Source organism: Corvus kubaryi, unplaced genomic scaffold, assembly GCF_017639235.1.
Source record: "Corvus kubaryi isolate FWS band 111438036 unplaced genomic scaffold, C.kubaryi_AGA036_p1.0 37135, whole genome shotgun sequence".
In the NCBI taxonomy this organism is placed as follows: domain Eukaryota; kingdom Metazoa; phylum Chordata; class Aves; order Passeriformes; family Corvidae; genus Corvus; species Corvus kubaryi.
The window spans coordinates 400,190-409,613 of NW_024581035.1; the positions used below are offsets into that span (position 1 = coordinate 400,190).

Below are 9,424 nucleotides of genomic sequence, written 5' to 3' on the forward strand. Positions count from 1 at the left end.
TCTTAATGCAGTTTCTAATAAATGTGTCCATCTAGCACGAGTGATGGTATTAAGATCTACCACTTTTCACCAGTAACTCACCAAAAATTCAAAAAGCTAAATAGCATTAATGGGTACAAGCCTGACTTTCCCAAGGTCAGTTGGGGACCCATGGCTGAGCTGGGAGCAACAGCCCCTTGCTCTTGCGTAATGCCCTTCAGCAGATGTTCACAACCCTCATGGCACGTGTATTAAAGTAAAAGGCTGAAAAGAAGGTGTTGAGAGATGATCTGAAGGTCAGCAGCTTACTGCCAAGGCCATGAGGACAGAGCCAAAAGGCCATGGCAGGGAGTTGGGCCTGCGATCAGGGATGTGTGTGACCTGCAGGACTGAGTCCTTGCTTTGCTTTCCCGATGGGATTAATGGAGAGTGCAGGTGAAACTACCACGCTGTCAGTGCCCCAGTCCTTGTGAATGAAGGTGGGGAATAAAAGCAGGCTTTACACAGTGTTCTGAGGCAGCCTACAAAACATTCCCCCTGACCTGATGCAACAAATCTCCTGCTCTCGCTTGGTTAATGGCTCTTCATCACTTTTCAATTCATAGTTTAATGCTTCAATGGAAGCCAATTTGAATTCATTTAACTCTTCAAATAAAACTTTTGTGAGATGCTGTATCAGATGTTTTATTACAGTCCCTCTATTCTGGTACTGTTTTCCACTTTCATACGGCTGTCAATTAGCTTTCCAGTTCCAATAGAATGATTTGTGTTGTGAACTCAGCTGAGAGACAACATTTGTGCAATAGAATGGCTCCCTAAGTAGGACTCCTTAAAGTCAATCAATGTAGTAGCCAAGCTCTGTACATGCGGTTTGATTGGATAGACAAGCTAAGCCATTAAAAAAAAATTGCTAAAACCCATTTTTGTAGTTCTATTAGCAACCAAATAACTGCAGATTTTCTGTATTGATTTTGAAAATTAACCAAGGATTACAGATTTAGTGGATGATTATTAAAACTTTTTGGAGGTTTCTTACACAAAAAAAGAGATACAGCCCTAGGCTCTGGGATAGCCTGTTAGAAGCTAAACTATTTGGTCACTATGATTCTTTTTAGTAGATTCTTTAAATTGTTAACAATTCTTTTAATTGTTTCCCATGCTTTCTGTTGTCCTATTGCATTTCTGGGAGCTAAAAAGGTTTGCCACCATGTGAGATAATTAAAACGTGTCCACTCTTATACCACTGCCAATATATTTCACTGAATAACATGTTTTGTGCCGTCTGTATCCTGTCACAGGGACTATTTGTGAGAAAGTCAGATGTGGTCACATCTGTGCTAGGAATTAAAAGGAGGCCACTAACTTATTTCAGAGGGACTACTGCTGTCACATAGTAATGATCTATTGCTACTGCACAGGAAGTCTATTTAAACCCAGATAACAAAGACTTTGTACTTAAATCTTTAGTACAGCACGTTTGCCACATGAAATTTAAACAGAGGTTTATTCTGAGTTTGCTCAAGCCCGGTTCCAGCCAGTCAGAGTTTCCAAGCTCTGTATACATTAGATTCTCATTATAATGGCTTCCCTTTATTTATTCTTTAAGTAATTTCTGCTGGAGTCCCATTTCCCCATCTTTCTCCTCACTGGCTGAAGGGTCTTGTTATCTTTGAGAGGATTTGGAAGAAAAAGAGGGAGAATACACAGAGTTTGGTCCCACCAATTTCTGGTCAGAGCAGATGTGTGGGCTGTAGCACCATCCAAGCCACCAGTGCTGGTGACAGCCTGGCAGGGCTTGGCAAGTAGTGGCTTTCAAGCGAAGTGAAGCAGGGAGTGAGTGAAGCCAGGGTGACCCTCCACGCGTGCCTCCTCTTTTTTTTGTGTGCGCTTCTTGGACTTTCAAACAGCTTCTAAAGGGGAAAATTCAGTCGCTTCCACCTTGCTCATAAATACTTGCATTTATCACTGCTTTTATTGCATGGCAATTCAGGAGCAGGAAGTTTATAATACTTCTCCTGTCTGTTCCTAGTCTTAGGTCTAGACTAGGTTCTAGGCAGTTCTTTAAGAAAATTTTGAGTCTTAGTACCAGTTCTTTACAGGCAAGATGAGCTTTTTGTGGGGACCAGTTATGGCTGCACATATTGCTGCTGTCAGTAAAACTAATCTAGACAGAGAAATTTGGTCATGTAACAAAAATACTACAATACCCAAGAGACTTTCATTTTAAGGTATTTAAGTATTGCAGACAAGCCAGAGGAAGTTTTATGCGAGATTATTAACACAAATTCAAATTCTTACCTTGAAATGACTGGAGGGATGCTGTTTGTCTGTCAAGAGAAAAAATGCTTTACGGTGAGAAGATAAGGCAGGGAGTAGAATCTTTGATTTCTGTCTCTGCCACCATCATGTTTGGCCCTCTGGAGGCCACTGATTTTTTTCAGCATTTCATTTTTCCTGTCTTTGTTGAGGGAATATTAGTCTTTTCTACCTTTACATGGGCATTAGCTGTAAAATGTTCTAAGGTGATTCATGTTTGGTTCAGATGTGTATAGCATGGATATTGCAAAGCATGCTTTTGGGAAAGCTAGTGCAAAATTCATACTTTCATGTGCAGGCAAATGTGTTTGCTGTGCTTGCTTCCTTTTTCTTCTTATTCTTTGTACCCTGGCTAAATTCCTTTGTGTTTATTTCTGCCACTGTTTTATGGGGTTTCTCTGAGAGAAGCCACTTTGTCAGCCAAATGAAAGATCTCTTTAGAGATTTCTGGTGTGTCATCTGTGACCTATAGATACTGTTTTGCTCTTGGTTCAAAATATAAACAAATGTTTCCTTTTGAAAGATCTATGCTTTGTTTTATCTAGATAAAGTTCAGTTTGGAAATGCCACTAGTAGGATAACAGTCCTACTTGGGAATTCAGGGGATTTTTTGTTGAGTCACGCTGAGCTCAGAGACTGGAACTAGAACTAATACCATTAGAGCTCTGTGATGGAATAGAGAGGCTTTGATTAACCTCTTGCTTTCGTGAAAAATCTCTGTTTATTGAACTACTGAGGCATTAACTTATTGTTGAAGGGGTAGAGTGCGGAATAAAAAAAATCCAAATGGTTGTCAGTCTTTCTGAACATACTGCCCCTGAATCAGGCTGGAATTGCCTTTACATTCCTGTCCTCTCCTGGGGGCTGAGTGCATAACTCTACTTGGTTTTCAGTAAGAATCTCCAGAGTGTATTGTGGAAGAGAAAATCCAGCCTGGCTTTCTGGGTTATGGAAGGGGCTTACAAAATAATGTCTCATCATTTGACACCATATGTTGTAATCCATAAAGCTCAGTTTTAGATAATATATACATAGAGACTTAATTTTCTGCCTGAACACAAATATTTTTTTCCATGGAGAAGAAAGCCTTTTAGGAGGTCCTTCAGTTAAAAATCTGAGTATGCAGAATGACTGATGCAGGCACATGGAGCTTGCTCCAAGGCTGATTGAAAATTAGTCTGATGGGAGTCTGTCAGGTGTTTTGAGGCATGCATGGCTCATTTTGCTTGCCATGTGGGCATTGCATATCACCAAATTCTCTTTAACTGTGATTTTTCAGGTACAAATAATAGTACCATGCCCTTCTGCAGGTGATTCATTCACCAGGCTGCTGAGGCACAGTTCCACCCTAAACCCCATGACTGTATGGGGGTAGAATAGTGAAGCCATTTAAAATTGCAATCCAAATACAGTCTAGACAGTAGTAATAAATAAAAATGCCCTGTAGTTATTCCAGCTATTTAGGTGGGTAGAGTGCAGGCAGTCCAGCAGATGGCCCTGCTTTGGTTTAAACTAAAAAAACCCAAGAAGCTATGAGGGCTTTAAAATCAAATGTGATCAGTAAGTCTAATTTCTGTATCTTACCCAGAAGCCTAGAACACTGCACTTTCCTCTCCTTTCCAGAAACTTCTCTGCGAATCACTGACCGCCTACCCTCTCCTCTGGGGGTTTAGGGGGCCGTCTATATCCCAGTGAGAGAGAAAAAATTCAAGAATACCCTGAGGGTCTGGAACTTGAGCTCTGGCCTCCTCTTTGCACAATATGGTCCCATGCAAAAGGACAAGATGTTGGCTAAAACATCCCCTGAAAGTAGAACACAGAGGTGGGTGCATATTTCATGACAGACTGTTTTAACTTTCCAAGCAGCCGCCTCTTTTACGGCCAGCAGCTACTATTAATTATTTATCAGAACACTTATTTATACACTAAAAGCTAAATGCAATCCCTTCACTGGAGCCTGGCAGAGAGCGGGCTGGAATAAGTAGCTGTGGACAGCCCTTCAGGAGGGGAGGTTTCGTGCAGAGCTCTGCTCAGGGAAGAGCCCGTCCACATTATTCTCTCTGCTGTTTGTGTCTGGTAATGATATTTACACATGGGGGATGAAAACCCAGCCATTAGTAAAAGTCTGTAGCTGTGGGGGGCATCAGCCTGATCTCCCTTGGCCAGGCTAAGTAAGCCAAGGACAGTTCTTATTTCAGCAGCTTCTAAGGAAAAAGAGGGAATCCCTTCATTTTTGCTTCCTTCCTCTTGAAGGAAACCCACCCTACCTTGGCTTCTACTTCTGTATTTGCTCTGGCTCTGTAAACCCACCCTTGCAGACAAGGATGGAAGATGAATTTTTTCCCTCTGCCTCCACTTGGGGAGAGCAGTTGTGACCCCTTCTGTAGCCAGAGGGAAGGAAATAGGTTTAAATACATCTCTGTTCCTTTCAGAATTGAGTTTAAATGGCCATCCATGGCTTCTGGTGCCAATGTGTTTTCCTCATCAAATACCGACATGGTCTCTACACTGGTGTGCTGTTGCCGTGTAATTCTGGTGGCAGCGCTGTTTAGGTAAAATATTATTACTTTTCTATGGCAACTGTTAATTTCAGAAGAAATTCCGATTCCATTGTAATTATTCCTGACAGTAGTTGTAATAAATGTTTGGGATTGACGTGTATGATTTTCATTTTCTTCCAGCACCCGACGCTTTTAATAGCTCCATTTTCCTAATTTACATGTTGACACAGATGGAGAATTGATTCTGAATTTCTATCTAGCACTCTTCTGGGTGGCTTACCTTCATGAGGGGCCTTGCTTTAACATCTCAATGGGAGAAAGAGACTTGTTGCAGTGACATGGGCATTCTTCAGGCTGTCTCAAAATGGGAGACAGGACTCTGACACTCCACCCAATTTCCAACACAGAGACCCTCCTTCTCCCTGAGAGTCCAGCCCCTCAACCTGCTCTAATGGTCCTCAACTGCATCCCAGGCCTGAGAACAAGGGATCTGGTAATTGCCACCTCACACTGTACTCCTTAACACTTGGAAATGGTTTCAACCTAGGCTCCCCTCACCTTGAAAAGCGTGGAGAGCCCTTGGCTCACCTTAAGCTCAGTGCCCTGTTCCTGAAATGACTCCCCAGGCAAAGTCCAGCTTTCTGCACAATTCCAGGTTTCCTTCAGCCATCCAGGCCCTAGCTTGCAATGCTTTGCTGCTCTTAGCCCAGGGGTTGATTTGTTCAGAAAAGCCAATTTTGTGGGTACGGAAAGCAGTTTCTGGATGCACCTATAAAGCTGCAGAAAAAGGGTTGGAATTAGATACTTTTTAAGGTCCCTCCCAACCCAAACTGTTCTTAGATTCTCTGATTATGGAAGCTTTGCAAGGCCAAACACTTGATGGAAGCAAACAGCAGTGTTTGCATACAGCTGAAGCTCAGCCAGCCCTGTGGTCATAGAGGCAATCAAAGCAAAATTGTTCGTGGGCTAAATTAGAATGATTTGGAACAAAATTTTTTTTTTTTTTTTTAAAGTTCATTATATGCTTGCCTTTATTGCTTGTAGAAAAATGAGGAATCTTTTTCTGGGGACATATAGTTACATGCAATTTTTTTTTATCTAACTGAAAGCTCATAGTCACAACTAATAGTAACTCATCAGCATTTTCTGTGCTCAGTATTGCCATGGGTCTGCAATATATGGCCACATTTTCCTTGAAGTATCTCATTATACTGCTAGGATAATTCCTGTACTGCAAACCTTAAAAAACCCCATCTTTACTATTAGCATATTTTTATCCCACTCATACTGAATATGATAGTTGAACTCTAGAGCAGCTCGTGATCCCTGCATGGTGCTAAGTCTGATCACGGCCATTACAAAGAGTGATAGAACAGGTATCACAACCCCTTAACACCCATAATGTTTCATAGGACTTCCAGAACTTAATGGTGTGAGTTAACAGGGTGTTCAGGCTGAAAGGGATTTATATGTGGGGGAATATATATATGTGTGTGTGTGTAAGTGGTCAGTCACTGAAGCATCCTACTCTCTGCTTAACTGCAACCCTTTGAATTTCATTCACTCTGAAACAATGCAAGTTAGAGGAGCACTTCTCCAGCCTCACAGAAGAGAGTGGTGTCAACAAGACATTAAGATACTCCTGCTTTCAATTCTGAGGCTTTCAGACATTAGGCATCTATTATGAATCAAAAAAACCCGGCCAAGTTCTGGGGAAATGGCACAAAACCTAATAGACAGTCTTAAACTTCTGCACAGAGCAATGTCATTAGGAACATCTAACCCAATTGAGCAGATCATATTATCTGAATTGATAAGATTCAGGAGAAAACTCGAAGTCAAGAATTTTCTTAGTGAAATGCAACTTGGCAGTTCACACCCCACCCCCAGCCCCTCCTTTAGAGCAGCATTTCCGAAAGCAAGTCAGACAGTGCAGCTTGGTGGAGGGGAAAATGTACATGGGGAAAGTGTACAGACAGGATGGGGCAAGATGGGAGCACCTGGAAACGTTGCCAACTATTGAAACTTTATGAACAAGGAGATCCTGCTGTCCTTCCACAGGCTGAACATTTATGGCAGGAGGATCACGATTAAAACTACTGAAGAAATGGGGTGAAAATGAGTTACTTCTCTTTTTATCTTGTTCTCTGATAACATTCGAAGCTAGGAAAGGTAGAGTAACTTGCTACAGGGGGTAGGCCAGATTCTGCAGCATTTATTCACATGGAGGGAGGGAGGGAGGCTTCAAGCAATGTGAATGAGAGCTGCAGAAGTTAGTAAAAAATGGCCTGATAAATTCTCTGGGGAAAAGGGAACTTCATGAGTGTGGGGTTTCGTAGGCATGTGTGGTTACAACAGTGCAGTGCTTGTAGGAAGAGACTTCTTCACCTCTAAGCATTTTCCTGTGAGTGTTCATTCCCAGCAGCAGTGACTTGGAGCCTCTGTGCCAGCTGTAGGATAAAAATGCTGGGCTGCTGCTGGAGACTCCGGCTCTGTAGGATCTGAAGAGCACACACTGATTTCTTCATTTACCTCTTACTACCTCTAACAATCCTTGCTTCCACTCTATGGATGATCATGCTGTTTAAAAAAAAATGTTGCTGACAGATGTTGTTTGCTATCAAACTGCTGGAAGAGAGCAGATCTGTAGGTTTTGGCTTCCTCACAGTACAGTTACTCTTACTTTAAATAGTGCATATTTAATATATCTCCATGGAAAGCTTCCACCATATCATTTTAGTACAGTAGTTCTGCTGAACTTTGTTAGACGGTAGCAAATAAAAGCAAAGGATGTGGAGTAGACTGAAGAAGCAACTGTATCCTCCTTTCCCCCTCACATAACTTCCCATGCTCTACCTTCTGTGGTCTTTCACATATTTAGGCAGACAGCTGTTTCCATCGGAGGGTGCACATCCCTTTACATGGGGGCACTTGCATGCAAATGTGGCAAAGACTATCTCAAACTTCCGAATAATCCTTGGAATGCCAGCCTCTAGGCAGCTTTCGGAAGTACTTACTATGCATAGGTTCCAGGCAGATCATTTGACACACTCAAAAATATCCACACTTGGTGGATATTTATACCTGCCCTGAGTACAGGCACTGTCTATGTGGCTGTATGAATGTATGCCCAGAAGAAGAGGTTCAGAAGCTGAACAATAGCTTACCTAGAGAAGGATTTCTCTTCCTAGTGTGCAGCGAAGAGACATCTGCTATTCAAAGCTCTTCATAGGGCTCCAGGTAAACTAAGGAGAGTTTTCAATTGCCAGCAGCTGTCTGAGCAGCATCCCAGGAAGGCTCCTCTTGCTCCAGCCCCAGCCACTGAACTCTACCGGCACAGTCACATCTCATTTATACCCAGCCTGTCCTTTTCAGAGCGAGCAGCCAGCTGGAATGATTCAAACCTCTGCTCAGCACACCGTTCAAAATGCAGCGTCCTTCTTGGACACGGGGATTACGCCGGGGAGCCGCCAGGCTCCAGCAGAAAGGCTGCGAGAACTATTGAATCGCCCGAAGAGCAGCTGCTCGCGGTCCTGCCGCCGGCGCCGCGCCGCGCTCCCGTGTACCGGAGTCAGCCACCCTCTCCCGCGGATCTCCCGGAGTAGCGAGGCGGCTTCGCGGGGCTGTGATTGGCAGAAGCGGCCGATTCCTCCCGCTAATCAACCCGCAGACTTTCAAGGACTCGGAGCTGCTCTGATGTCATTCCGGCCGAGGCGGGGGACGCTTCGCGAGGAAGCCACGGCGGAGGCTAATTCGGAGATGAGCTGCATTCCTCTCCCACCGCCCTGATTGATTCCATGCTCCGCGAGGATTTGCATAATCTGTCATTGTGCGGCTGGACCACCTCCCCTCCTGCCCGCCCAAAATGCGGGAGGGAAGTGCCACTTCCAGCTCCTGATTTTACACCTGGACTCTGCAGCGGAAAGCCTAGGAGAAAGGAAAAGTTGAAAGACTCATTTTTCTGACAGGAGGATGCTCGTGCTCCCAGTCCCCCCTCATCACCCCTCACCATTTCCAGATGCTAGAGGAGGCTCAACAGAATCACAGCACTGGGAGACTTTTTGGTCCCTACTCTTGTTAGGTCATTGATAAGATTACCTGCTACAATAAAAGGTGGGTTTTAGCGCACGACCAAAACCAAGCAGGGGTCACCCAGCAAGTTTGTTACAAATGATCTCCCTGGCACCAGCAAATATTCGGTGCTCAGAGGTGAAAAGTATTTTCTTGCTGTATGTGACACAAGTTCCACTTATTCGTTGCATAATTTCTTATTAAAATCCTTTATTTCATCCAGCTAGAGACGAAACCTACCTCCATAGCCAAGAAACACGATTGCTATGTGACTTTAAATTATATTACAGAGGCAAAACTAAACACTTTCTATATTAAAAGAATTAGATTTCATTTCAATCTAGTTTTCAATTTTTGCCAGTTTGACATCTTTCACTCCAAAACCGTTCTTCATACAATACACCTTGGAATTGAAATTCAGCCAATTCTGTGCAGCAAATGTGAGGAGAAAATAGTTTTGTTCAAGGAGACTGGAACAAACCCATTCTGAGATGATGAATGACGCTGTAAACTCAGATTTGAATCATAGGAGGGTCAGCTCAACCTTTTGTGTTTCC

General features: G+C 43.2%; 1 protein-coding gene across 1 annotated transcript in view; it reads right to left on the minus strand.

The window, feature by feature from the left end:
- The window catches only part of LOC121661321 (bifunctional heparan sulfate N-deacetylase/N-sulfotransferase 4), a 70,397-nt gene extending 61,705 nt beyond the window's left edge, over positions 1 to 8,692 (minus strand). The window contains exon 1 of the mRNA XM_042021361.1: positions 7,964 to 8,692. The gene's annotated coding sequence lies outside the window, so the exon portion shown is untranslated. The remainder of the gene's footprint in view (positions 1 to 7,963) is intronic.
- Between the last annotated feature and the right edge of the window lie 732 nt (positions 8,693 to 9,424).